Raw genomic sequence first — 14,282 nt, forward strand, 5'->3', positions numbered from 1 at the left:
ACCTTGATCTCGGCATTGGATAACCTCAAGCAATGTTTGTTCAAGAACAGCAAGCAACTGTTGTCTCGGAACCTCATATGTAAACAAAAGGGAAACTTAAACCAAATGAAAATCCTTAACAGAATTACCGAATCCCAGTCCAATTACAAGTGAAAAAAATTAAAAGGCAATTTGTAGGAAAAACTCAATGATCTCTGAGCCAAGCCCCCGCACGGTATTCCAAGCTTATTTTACAGAATATTAACTCACCCTAGTTTTTTTTTTCTTCCAAAAAACTATAAAAGAATAGAATTATGGTCTTAATGAGCACAAATGGCAAACAAATGGCCTTCAGTACATTTGAATAACGATTCAGTACTTAGTGGCACAAAGGTTCTCTCTAGTGCCAAGTTCAATTATTGTAAAATTTATTCCTTCCAACTTGTTTCCTAGAATCTGATTCCTTATAACTAAACTTTTCCTTTCCAATTTATTTTCATAATCTTTTTTTTTTGCTTTAACTGATCTTGATTCTCTCCGAAACTAGATATCTTTATTTCTTACTCTAGTTAACTTCATGACATAATCAATGTGACGCAACCTGACCATCTCATCCTAACAAAAAAATCTATTTACAAACCATCTAGGTGGTGGTCCAGTGGTAAGAGCTTGGGACCAAGAGGTTTGCTCCCTCTGTGGTCTCAGGTTCGAGCCCTGTGATTCCTCATATAATGGCCACTGGAGGCTTACATGGTCGTTAACTTCAGGGCCCGTGGGATTAGTCGAGGTGCGCGCAAGCTGGCCCGGACACCCACGTTAAACTAAAAATATATATATATATTTACATCTCAAATCCGAGTAACCAAGTTGCTTGCATTAAACATTTTGGTTTAATAGAGAGTGGAATTTTGGTCAAAAAGTTGCCTCAGATTCTATTCTTTGACATAGACAAATTGACCATATAATAATCATAAATATAACTGTGTATGAAAAATAATAATAATAATAATAATAACGAAAACAATAACAATAATAATAATTTGATAATGGAATTTTGGTCAAAAAGTTGCCTCAGATTCTCTCCGAAACTAGGTATCTTTATTTCACATCTCAAATCCGCGTAAACATGTTGCTTGCATTAAACCCCAATATTGAAGGAATAATAGAGAATGGAATTTTGGTCAAAAAGTTGCCTCAGATTCTATTCTTTGACATAGACAAATTGACCATATAATAATCATAAATATAATTGTGTATGAAAATTAATAATAATAATAATAATTTTAGGAAGTTTTTTTTCAACCAACAAAACTTAAAAAAAAAAGAATCTGGTGCAACCTAAGAAAGATATGGGAGAAGCAGTCTATATACTGAAAATAAAAATCTACAAGGATAGATCTAGAAAGTTGCTTTAATTGTCTCAATCTACATATATAGATAAGATGTTGAAACAATTTAGCAGCTTTATCTTTTTGTGGGTTGTTGTTGCTATCTTGCTTAGGGTTTTAGCTAGAACTAGGTGTTGTTGTTGATAATTGTAGGGTTGTTATGTGGTGGTTTGTTTTTAGGTGTTGAAGGTTGATTTCTAAGCAACCTATGGTTGGTTCTAGCCAATGGTAAAGACCGGTCTAGTTCTCCACAATATCATTCATTCTTTTCCATTTTTTAAGCAAATCAAAATGGGACTAAGAAGGCGATGATGTTTCAAGATTGAAATTTTAGGTTAACCGAGTTGAAGGTTGTCGCACCCGACATCGCGGCGGCCCTAAAAGTAGTTCTCGATATATGGAAAAAGAACAGATTTCTGGCATCTGGTTCTTTTAAGGGAAAAGGTCTTGTTTGAGGAGTCGCCACCTAGTATTATGGTCACTAGGAACCCTAACTGGTCAACAGAGATTCTATGGCTCGGGATTGGTTACGTAAAAGGGAAGATATTATCACCCCTTAAACGTTCTGCCTAAGGCAGACTGCATTGCTGGTTTTGTCTTAAATTGCTAAACATTTATTCGCTGATGCTATGATGATTTGTTTATAATATTTGTGACTCTGGCGCCAGTGAATATTCGAGCTCGAATAATTCCAACTCTGGCGTTGGTAAAAATTCGTAGCTACGAAAAAAAATTAGATCAATATTTTTTATTCCTTACTCTAGCGCCTAGTGAATAAATAAATAAAAATAAATTTATTTTTTACGCATGCACATATTTTTTTATTTTTCTAGCTAAATAAAATAAAATACAATGAATAAAAATAATATAAATTTAAACCAATATTTTTATTCCTGACTCTGGCGTCAGTGAATAAACCAATAAATTTACATTATTTTTATTCATGCATACACATTTTTTATTTTTTCTACTTTTTTTTTATTTTTCTGTTTTTTCTAATTTTTTTATTTTTTTTATTTTTTTTTGGGCTGGGCCCAGCTCAGCCCACATAGGCTGGGCTAGACCCAGCCAGCCCAGCCCGGTCACTGGCCTAAGCTAGTGACCCGGCTGGGCCACATGAGGCACGCGTGATCCAAATCACGCATGCCAGGCCTTTAGTTTTAAATCAAGACAGGCGGCGAAGATGAATTAATGAAACGCGGGGAAAAAAAACAGAGCAGAAGACTTACCTAGTTCGTTTGCAGGGAGTTTACGCGAGATTGCTGAGGGCGACGTTTCTGCTTCGAGTTTCCTCTTAATTCCTTCTGCTTGTGTTCCCTGTTGTATTCCTTTCATGTGTCTCTATTTCAGCTTGTTTTTCTTCGTCTTTATGCTCTGTTTTCAGAACACCATCTCTCTCTCTCTCTCGGCTGGTTTTCTCTCTCGTTTTTCTTAAGTCAGAACTGGTGAGGGAAGCCTATTTCTAGTATGGGAGTTCTGGAGATGAAGCTAAAAATTGTGTGCTTTGCTTGTGTTTCTCTTCTTTTTCGGTTTCTTTCGTCTCTCTCTCCCTCTCTAACCGACCTTTCTCTTCGGTGCTGCTCGGTTTATATAGTGCTCGGCGGGTTGATAACGGGCGGTAGGCTAACGGTCGGCCACCATTAAGGCGTCCATAACTGAAGCCAACGGACGACGATTACTGCTGCAACGTTCCTCCCTCCATTACTGCAGAAACGGTCACTGGCTTAAAGGAGAAGAAGATGAACAGCATCCTCAAAACGACGTCGTTTGGAGATAAACAGTGGCCATTTTCACTTTGACCCATGAAGTTTCGAAAATTTTATAATTAAACCCCTGTTTTAAACAGTAATTTTCCCTGCATTTCGGCGCCTTTTACAAGTTAGTCCTTGGACTTTAATCTGCTGCAATCGTATCCCCAATTAACCCCAAACTTTGCTATTTCTTCAATTAAGTCCCTGATTTCATTAATTTAATTAAATCCAAAGTCCAATTAAGTCTAAAACTTATCAATTCTCCAATTAAGCCCCTGATTGGATTAATTAAATTAATTCCAAGCTTAATTAAGTCTCAAAACTTATCAATTCTCCAATTAAACCCTTGATTGGATGAATTAAATTAATTTCAAGCTTAATTAAGTCTAAAAATGTATCAATTCTCCAATTAAACCCTTGATTAAATTAATTCCAAGCTCAATTAAGTCTCAAAACTTATCAATTCTCCAATTAAACCCTTAATTGGATTAATTAAATTAATTCCAAGCTTAATTAGATTAATTTCAAAGTTTAATTAAACCCCAAAACTTCTAATCATTTTGCCCTTAACCCAAATTTTAATTCATTCTTCATTTATCTCATTTTACTTGTTTTTTTATCATTATTATTTTTTTATCATCATCATCATTTTTTTTATCCTTTTCAGTAAATAAAATAATAATAATAATTAAAATAAAATGGTCAAAAATTGGGTTATGACAAAGGTAATATTTTGGTTCTTGTTAAATGGGATCGTAGGATTGAGATCTCAAGTTGACCGAGCTAAAGACAAAGACTAAGGTTCTAGCTAAAGAGGGGTCTCTAAAATGAGATTTTAGATTAACCGAGTTGAAGGCAACATTTTGGTTATGGTTAAAAGGAATCACTTGATTAAAGGGAGTCACTAGATTGAGATTTCAGGTTAACCAAACTGAAAGAAACATTTTAGTTCTAGTTAAATAGGATTGCCAGATTGGGATCTCAGGTTGATCAAGCTAAAGACAAAGATTAAGGTTCTAGTTAAAGGGGGTCTCTATATTGAGATTTTAGGTTAACCAAGCTTAAAACAACATTTTGGTTCTGGTTAAAAGGAATCATCATATTGGGATTTCAGGTTGGCCGAGCTGAAGACGAAGACCAAGGTTCTGGTTAAAGGGGGTCTCTAGATTGAGATTTCAGGTAAAACAAGCTGAAGGTGACATTTTGGTTCTACTTAAAGGGAATAGCTAGATTAGGATCTCAAGTTGACTGAGCTAAAGACAAAGATCAAGGTTCTGATTAAAGGGGATCTGTAGATTGAGATTTCAGGTTAACCAAGCTGAAGGTGACATTTTAGTTTTGGTTAAAGGAAATCACTAGATTGGGATCTCAGGTTGACCGAGCTAAGGAAAAAAACTAAGGTTTTGGTTAAAGGGGGTCTCTAGATTGAGATTTCACATTAACTAAGCTAAAGGCGACATTTTGGTTCTTATTAAAGAGAATCATCGTATTGGGATTTCAGGTTGACCAACTTAACGACAAAGACCAATGTTTTGGTTAAAGTGAATCGCTATATTGGGATTTCAGGTTACCGAGCTACTTTTCATATTTTAGTTCTAGTTAAAGAGGATCGCCAAATTGGGATCTCAGGTTAACCGAACTTTTGGCAATGATTTTGGTTTTGGATTAAGGAAATCACTAGATTGAGATTTCAAGATAACCAAGTTGTACACAGTTTGATCGTAGTTTCCGTTGATGGGGATTGCTACGAAAACAAAGTTTCAGGTCAACCGAACTAAAAGCTTTGAGAAGAACAGTTCGTTAGTCAAGCACATAACAAGTCTTTGTTCCATAAGTATTGTAAAGAAGGAGCATCTATTGCTACCTCATATTTTTACTCAATTTTAAAAGATTTAAAAAAAAAACCCAAAAAAATATGTTTTTAATGTATTTGCGTCATTTTCAATGTCTTTTCCAAAGAATTTAAAATACAAAAATCTATGTTCAACACATTCAGTTGTTAATGTGCTTATTAAGTCAACATTGATATTGCTTTTTTTCAAAAAAATCAAAATACAAAAAAAAATTAAATTGAACAAAGGGACCAAATGTGAAAAGAAAGAAGTTGAAGGACTAAATTATTTTTGGGTTAACTTGGTCACTAACTTTGCTTGGAGACCAAGCAATTGAAAAAAACAAACTTGTTTTGCCTATAAATAGGTGGTTGCACTACACAAAAAAAAAAGGAGAGTTTTGGGGTAGAGAGCATTAGCAAAAAAAAAAAAGAGGAGTGAATTAGTTAAAGAGGCTAACAAAAAATCACTAGAAACAAACCTTCTATCTCTAGAAAAAAAAAAAGCAAAAACAAAAACACCTCCACCCATTCCATCTTCCATACACTTATCTCCTTCTTCCTCACGGTCCAAAAAAAAAAAGCCTAGCCCCATTATACTGAAACCTAGCAGCCAGCAAAGATTACCTTCTTCCTTAAACCCGCTGCCTTATGTTCTTTCCTTTAGACCAGCACCAACCCAAACCTGTCTCACTCCCCCAGCCTTTCTATCAATTAACTCTTGATCGATCCTTTTTAATGGAAGGGGTGTATGTGTAATAAACTTACTGGCATTGCTTGGCGAAAACAAAGACATCGTTTACATTGTGGAGTCTAGCTTTGGAGTTAATTTCGACCAGACCATAGTGGGGATCTACTCTGATTTCTCTGTCGGTAGTGTCATACCAATAATATTTGAATAAAAACACTCTATTATGCTCGCTATGATATTGCAATTCAACGACCTCTTCTAATTTACCATAATAGTCAACTTTAAACTCATTACAAGTCGATCCCCTAACACAAACACCACTGTTATATGTCTTTCTTTCATGCCCGTATTCTTCGGTATGAAACACATATCCAATGACAAAATACCCATTGTAGCACTTTACTTTTCTTTCAGGACCCAGGCTTAGTAAAGATAATGAAACACTAGCAGTCCTTCCCATTTGATAAACCTTGTACATCAAGTACAACAATGAACAATAAACGAGAATTCTGTAACGAAATTAAGTACCATGATAGATAATGAGTTTTTGATAGTACTTACATGTGTTTTGAACCATGTGGCAAATTGTTCATCTTATAATCTAAAGATTTGGGATTTGGTCAGGTGTGAGTTATTAGACAATAAATATTGTCGATGTTGCCTACAAGGTTTTTAAAATTGTATGAGTTTGTGATATTACAATAGATAAATAGTCCATTTATAACAAAGTTTAAGTAGTATATATACTTACTGAATAAAAGGTCTCAATTCATCACAGTTAAATAGTATATAATTGTGTGCTTATTGGAACTCTATTTCAAACAAATATCTTCCCCTTACAACATTTTTAGGTGTGGGCCATCCAAGATTGGAGAATATTAACAAGTTCCCACTTGAAGGCACTTCACCACCATCATTATGTCGTGGAATGTGGTTGATTCTTGTTCTTAAATGAGGCTCAAAATAGTACGAGATAAATTTTGAGATCTCCTCAATAATATAGGCCTCACGTATCAAAGCCTCAACATGCGCCTTGTTCTTAACCTTTTTCTTAAGATTAAACAAGTACCTGCTTTGAATTAAACAATTATTTTCAATTAAGAAAAACAATGAAAATACATTAATCATTACATTGCATCTGTAATATCTAACCTCTCGAATAGATACATCCATCTATACTGGACTTGGCCTTCAACTTTTGCCTCATACGGTAAATGCATGGGTAGATGCTCCATCGAGTAAAAAAATGATGGAGGGAATATTCTCAAGTTTGCATATTATCTCGACGATATTCATTTCAAGCCTCTCAATGTGATGTGTGTGCAACTTGCTGGCGCATATATCTCTAAAGAAATGATTGATCTGCGTGAGTGCATCACATATCCCCTTTGGCAATAAATCACGATAAGCTAATGGAATGAGTGTTTGCATGAACACATGGCAGTCATATGGCTCTTAATTTCATACAATCTACATTCCTGCAAATTAACCAACCTTGATATGTTCGAGGCATGTCCACTGGGAAAACACAGACTCTTAAGTCATTAGCAGACTAATAGTTGTGTATTCTTCTCTAAGGCGAAGCTTGATTTCGGCTTTGCAACTCGTGACCCATTAAAAACCAACTCCATATTTTTACAGTGATAAAAAAAACGGTATATCCATTCATTCTAGCCTTGATGTTGTCTTTTGTCTTCCCCTTCACGTCCATGACTGTGTTGAAAATGTTTTTAAACACATTTTTTTCTATGTGCTTGACGTCAAGGTTATGGCGGAGGAGATTGGTCTTCCAATAAGAAAGCTCCTAGAAAATACTTTGTTTTACCCAGTTGTGGGTCAAACCAAAACCAAGAAACTTCTGCTTACCGGATTGGAAACCAAACACAATGTTACTGTACTCTGACACCACGTCATGCAATTCTTCACTAGAAAGACGCGAGGGTGCAACATCATTTTCAACGCTGCCAACAAAGAAATCCTTTTAGTTCTTTCTATAATTGTGATCCGTTGGCAAGAAACACCGATGGTAGTGAAAAAAAGACGCTTTACTTCTGCTTGTTAGCGTGAATGCCTTATTGTTTTCCATGCAGTATGGACATGCTAGTTTTCCATACGTGCTCCAATCAGAAACCATTTCATAAGCTGAAAAATCATTGATAGTACACGTCAAAACTGCCCTTATAAGAAAATTATGTTTTCTCAATACATCATAAGTCAAAGCCCTAGAAGACCACAACTACGTCAACTCATCAATCAACTGTCGAAGACAAACATCTATATTCCAGCCCAGACTATTAGAACTGGGTATGACCATAGATAAAAACATGAACTTCAGCCTCATACACATCCCTGGTGGTAAGTTGTAAACCATTAGTATAATCGGCCAACAAGAATAAGGAGCAGTAAATGACCTAAATGGGTTGAATCCATCTGTACATAACCCAAGATGCACGTCCCTTGATTCTGCTGAAAAATGAGAATGCACAATGTTAAAGTGTTTCCATGCTTCACCGTCAGAAGGATGCACAATCACTTCATCAAGTGATTAATGCTATATCATGTGCTCAATAGTCTTTGGTGACATGAATAACCTCTACAGTCTAGGTGTGATTGGGAAGCATCTAAGTTTTTTATATGTCATAAGAGTCTTTCCCATGCCAGTTATGGGTTTGTAACGGGAATGCTCTCATGTCATGCACTCGGTCAGCTCAGCATTTTCAAGGTAGTACATCATGCAAAAGTTTGGATACATGTCAATTTTCTAGTATCCTAAACCGAGGGGTTTCATCATGTACTTAGTAGCATAGAAGTTCTCTTTCAGCCTGTTCCCTTCAAGTGGAATGCTTCTCGCCCATTCGATAATTTTTTCATAACCGGTCTCACTCAACCCATAATCCAACTTGATAGTGAACACATGTGCAACGACCGATTATTTACTGTGATTTGTGCAACTATCCCATAATGGTTCATCAGAATCTTTCAATAAATCAAAAAACTTGGTCGCGTCTGCATTAGGTTCTTCTTCTATAATTGGACATTGACTAGCATTACATTGATTCATTCTCATTGCATCCATAACCATATTCCTGTAAGGATTACTATTGTCATTTACAACTCCATGCACATTACTAGCACTAGAAGTAGACCCAACCATCCTTTCTACCATGCTCTTGTTACGAACAAATAATTATTTATGTGCATACCAACACATGTAATCCTCCATGAACCCTTTGTGTAGAAGATACATCGTTACAACATCTGGATGCAAAAATTTTTTATTTTTACACCTCCTGTATGGACACCTAATACCGCCTCCACTAAAATTTCTCGGAATAGATGTTGCGAAATTAATAAAACTCTGAACCCTATTATAATAATCCATCCTCCGCAATTCTTGGGGTGAATCTCGATACATCCATGAATGATCATCCATGACTTCTATCAAACCTCTATAAAATAATGATGACAACATGTATTACACTACAAGATTTAACAGTTTTACCGACAGAATTTTTCCATCGGTGTAAGACACATATTCCATCGGTAATTATATTACCGACGGAATCACAGACGAAAATGATCCGTCGGTGAATCGTTCGTCGGTAATGTTTTTTCCGTCGGTAAATCCGTTGGTAATATAATCACCGACGGATTTACTGACGGAACAGACGTGTCGGTAATAATTTTTATTACCAACGGAATTACAGAGGGATATACCGACGGAAAGTCCGTCGGTAATTATATAAAAACATTTTTAAAAAAATCATTTTATAAAATTATAAAATAATTAAATTAACATAAATCAACACTGTATATTATATACTCAAAATGCTTGGAAAAAAAAGAAGAAAATCAACTGAAACAAATTTGCAACAAATAAATAAAATGAAAAAAATAAATTCAACTAAAAAAATTCATATGAGAAAAATGAAGTTGCAATTGCTAAAAATTTAAAAATCCCTATAAATAAATCAACTAAAAATAAGTCTCATATGAAAAAAAAAATCTCACAACAAAATTTATACAATTATTAAGAACAAAAACAATTAAAAATAGAATAAAAAACAAATATAGTGAAAACAATCATGAAAAAAGAAGAAAAAAGAAAAATATTACCTTAATGTAGTTGCAAGTGAAGCTAAGGAGAGAAAAAAACATTCGTAAAGCATATTAATTAAAAAAAACTAAGAGGATAAAAGAAGAAAGAAGAAGAAGAAGACATACCCGAGCATGGAGGAAAAGAGAAGAAGATGAGGAGAGAAAAGAAGAAAAAGAAATAGATATTGATATTTTTTACATATAGTGAACAAGAAGAAGAAGAAGTAGTAGTAGAAGAAGAAGAAGAAGAAGAAGAAGTAGAAGAAAAATTATAAGAAATGAGCCTGTCTCTTGTGAAATAAGGGGATCCAGACTTTTTATTAGGACGCGTTAGCGACGGATTTACCGACGGATAATTGAATATTAATATTTTTTAATTATTCTGTCGGTAATTTCATCGGTAATATTTAATTTAAATTTTCAATTTTGTAAAATTTTTCGGAAACCGCCAACAATTAGCGACGATTTTTCAATCCGTCGGTGATTCCGTCTGTAATATTTAAATGAAAATTTTAAATTAATTGAATTTTTAAAAAAAACCGCCAAATAACACCGACGACTTTTCAATCCGTCGGTGATTTTGTCTGTAAAGAACAACAATTAACAGTGCAATTGGAAAGTTGAACAGTTCTGGAGCTCTCTGGAAAATACCGACGGAAATTCCCGTCGGTGATTCCCTTTGTAATTGACATGATGAACAATGTTCACAGTTTATCAACGGATTTACCAACGGAAACATTCCGTCGGTAATTCCGTTAGTAAAAATGACACGTCATCATTTTTTTTGCTTTGTTTTAATTTTTTTTTCCCACGGTTATTCCCTCGGTATATACCGAGGGAATATTTCCGTCGGTAAAATCCCTCGGAAATTTACCGAATATTTCCGTTTGTATTTATCGATTTTCTGGTAGTGTTAATTAACTACGTTAAGTAAATAAATTTGCAAAAATATTGGTTTAGCTCAAGATTATCCAACTTACTTTCAAACTTCTCTTAAATATTCATTATCAATTATCTACGTCCATACAAATTTATATACATTAATTTACGGAAATTACAACTCGGCAATAAAATTGACAAATTAAACGGACCCATCAAACAAGTCATTATTTATTTCATCACAACACACCTAAGTTGATAATTCGACATAAATTTCAACAATTTACAAACAAATACAATTTTACAAAATCTAAAACAAACCATACCAAGTACAAAATTATAAATCCATACTACAAGTTTGTTTGAGAAAAATAATAAAACAAGTAAACACTAAAAAAAACATTCAATATATTAACTATTACCGATGGAATTACCGACAAAATATTTTTGTTTGTAAATCCATCAGCCATTCTGTCGGTGAAGTAAACACGTCACTGTATGAACATCCCGGTTTGAATCACTCTGTAATTCCGTCAGTAACATCATTCACAAAAACTTCCACGTCATTGCACTGCTTTGTTTTTTAAAATTCTTTATATTCTATGTGGGATTCCCTTGATATATACCGACGGAATGTTTCTGTCGGTATATACCGACGGTTTTAGCAAGGGAAGTAATTCGATCGGTAATTATCACCGCAAAATACCGACAAAAACAGTTTGTCGGCAATTCCGTTTGTTGAATTTCATGTAGTGATTCCTTAGATTCCTCAGTACTTTCCATGCATGATAGATCATTTTCTTTCGGGGATACCCTAAAGAGGACTTAAAGATTTCAGTTGTATATGTGTGATAACAGAGCAGAAAAAGAAAACTCTCTCGGATAGGACCCAATTTGTGGCAGTTTCATGTCATCTAAAGTTCACCGAAAGGCGATGCTTGCAATCGTTATGTTTCAGAAGCAATAATATTCTTGTTTTCCTTCTAGGCTAAGATGAAATATGGAGGAAGTTAAAGCACATCTCATGTTTTTGATGGGTCCCATTTATAATGAAGGATTGGGAAAGATCAAGAAAAGGTATAACTCGGAGCATTTCCCATTTTTCTCTTTTTTCTGTAAAAGATATGTGTAAAGCAATGCTTCAGAGGGAGGCTTACTAATATCATTTTCATGGGAGATAAGATATTTTTACTAGATACACTTGCTCATATGGCTCGGATTGGGAATCATGTTTTTCCTTAAATCTTCATCGACTATCAGCTTAGTTAAAGAGATGTGAAGGAAATTTTGGTTGTAGAACTCAGAAATGATCCAATCATGGTCATGATCGCTGATATTCTTAGATATCGTGTAAATTTCTACTCTTTTTTTTTCTAAGCTATTGTTTTACCTTGAACTCCGTTTATTATTTCTTTATCCGAGACGCTTCCCATGGCTCATCATTTTATCCTTGTGCTCGGGACAATTCTAAAATGAGGTGATAATTCTAAACTCGAAATTATTCAGTGAAATCACACCTTGAAGAGCTTCAAAGCATTTGAACAGCAAATTAATTATTTGTTTGCCCTAAACGGACTACTAACAGATATGTTCATGTACTAGTGAAAGATGTTTAGGCCAAGAGAAAGCATGATCACGCAAGACCAGAATAATAGCCTAAAATAATGATAACAGGAGATATTCTAACCGTTAAATCAGGTTTAAATTTTTATAGAAGATTCTACAAACCGTTTCCCATTAAAAACCACTCAGTAGTTATCAGAGCATTGTATCTCCATAAAGTAGGCTAATTAGTTATTATTTAGGATAATTTTGTTATTTTTCCTTAATTTTCGCAGATTTATTGTTTATTTTAAATTTTATGTTATTTTCCGTTATGTTTTGGGATTCTGATTTTGTTTCGAATCTTGGTCAATTTTTCTAGTCTATAAAAGATTGTAAACCTCTTTAGAAGGTAAACTTAATCAAATTAATATTTTAGAAATAAGTTTTAGGATTCTTTGTGTTTTAGCATTATTTCAGTTTATCTTGTCTTTCTATGCTTGCAGCTATATTGTTGTGCTTCCGCTTGCATTAATCTTTTAAAACTACTATGTGAGTTATCAAAGCATTGGATCTCCTATAAAAGGGATTGTAAACCTCTTTAGGAGGTAGACTTGATCAGATTAATATTTTAAAAATAAAAAAAGATTTAAGGATTCTTGTTGTTTTAACCTTATTTCAGTCCATCTTTTGTCTTTCCATGCTTGCAGCTATATATATTGTTGTGCTTCGGACTGCATTAATCTTTCAATATTTGATGCTAAGTAATAGGTGAATAAGGTGATAATCAGGGGAGTAGAGAGATATTTATGACCCGCCAAATAGAAAATTATGATATATAAATCACAGAAATTTTATTTGATGAAGTAAGAAGAAGCTCCTGATTCGAGTTCTAGCAACCTCTCCTCGTCTACGTTTAGCAGAGGGAGAATATCGTACAGGACTAAAGGTAACACAACTGGAGGAGGTTATGCATACAAGAAAGCTAAGTGATTAATCGCTAGGTCTTTAAAACGGAACTGGTTTCCCCTTAGGATAATCGACATAAACCCTCCCCTTGTAGCGTCGAGCTGCCTCGTTGCTGTCGATAACTTCTGTTGCAGGAACATAGTAATATGTGGGATGAGCATAGGGAACCTTCATAACTGGTGGCCGCCGGCTCCTGGCCCGGGCGAAGTGCTCATCAATGGCTGCAAAACCCTCCTGCCCAATCTTAACAAGACGATCTGCCATGTTAACTACAATTAATCAACACACAAAGACAAGTAGCTGTTTATAGGTTTTGTTGGTTTTCTTGTTTTGGCTAATATGTAGGAGGCCAAGCCAACCTTTATATAGAAAGGAAAGGTTTGGTTGACAACAGCTGTGAAATGAATATGTTAGACAGTACTCCTTTTTGTAAATAAAAGCACCCAACATTTGTGTACGATAAAACTAACCATTGCAGAGAGAAAAATCAATAGCTTTTCTTCATCTTATCACTACGAACGATAAAAGTATCACAAAATGAAAAAAAAGATTATCATCAAAAGTTTATTACTATCATATTTAAACACAAAAAAAAAAAAAAAAACTGTTAGATTTGGATGTTTTAAATACTTAATAAACTTTTTATATAAGAAACTTTTACTGGTTTTTTTGTCGTCCGATCACCATCGATGACAAAACCATCACCAAGAGTTTATTATTATCGACTTTGGATTGGAATTGAATGTTCTAAATACTTAGTAAACTGAAAAATAACACTGCTCATTAACAACTGTTGTCAGCCAATCATTAGAGCCACTTTTACGAATTTGTGTTGGGCATAAATGAGAATATCAGATCATGTGATTAAAGAAAACAAAAGCTTCCCTGCTTTTGGACTAATGCTGTTTCTACCGGTCAGGAATCAAGTCAGGTCCAAAAGTAAAAGTAGCAAAAACACTACACCTTCTCGAAAGCAAATTATGAAAGAAGATTCAGGGTATTTTATCTCGGTTTCTTTAATTTGAAAAATAATGGAAAATCTGAAATAAAACATAAAATCTTGAGAGAGAAAAACAACAACAACAGAACTCAAGCAGGATCTTCTCATCTTAATTTGAGGAAATCTATTTAGAGGATGGATTGCCAAAGAGCTC

The sequence above is a fragment of the Populus trichocarpa genome, chromosome 10 (genome assembly GCF_000002775.5).
Source record: "Populus trichocarpa isolate Nisqually-1 chromosome 10, P.trichocarpa_v4.1, whole genome shotgun sequence".
NCBI classification, from domain to species: Eukaryota; Viridiplantae; Streptophyta; class Magnoliopsida; order Malpighiales; family Salicaceae; genus Populus; species Populus trichocarpa.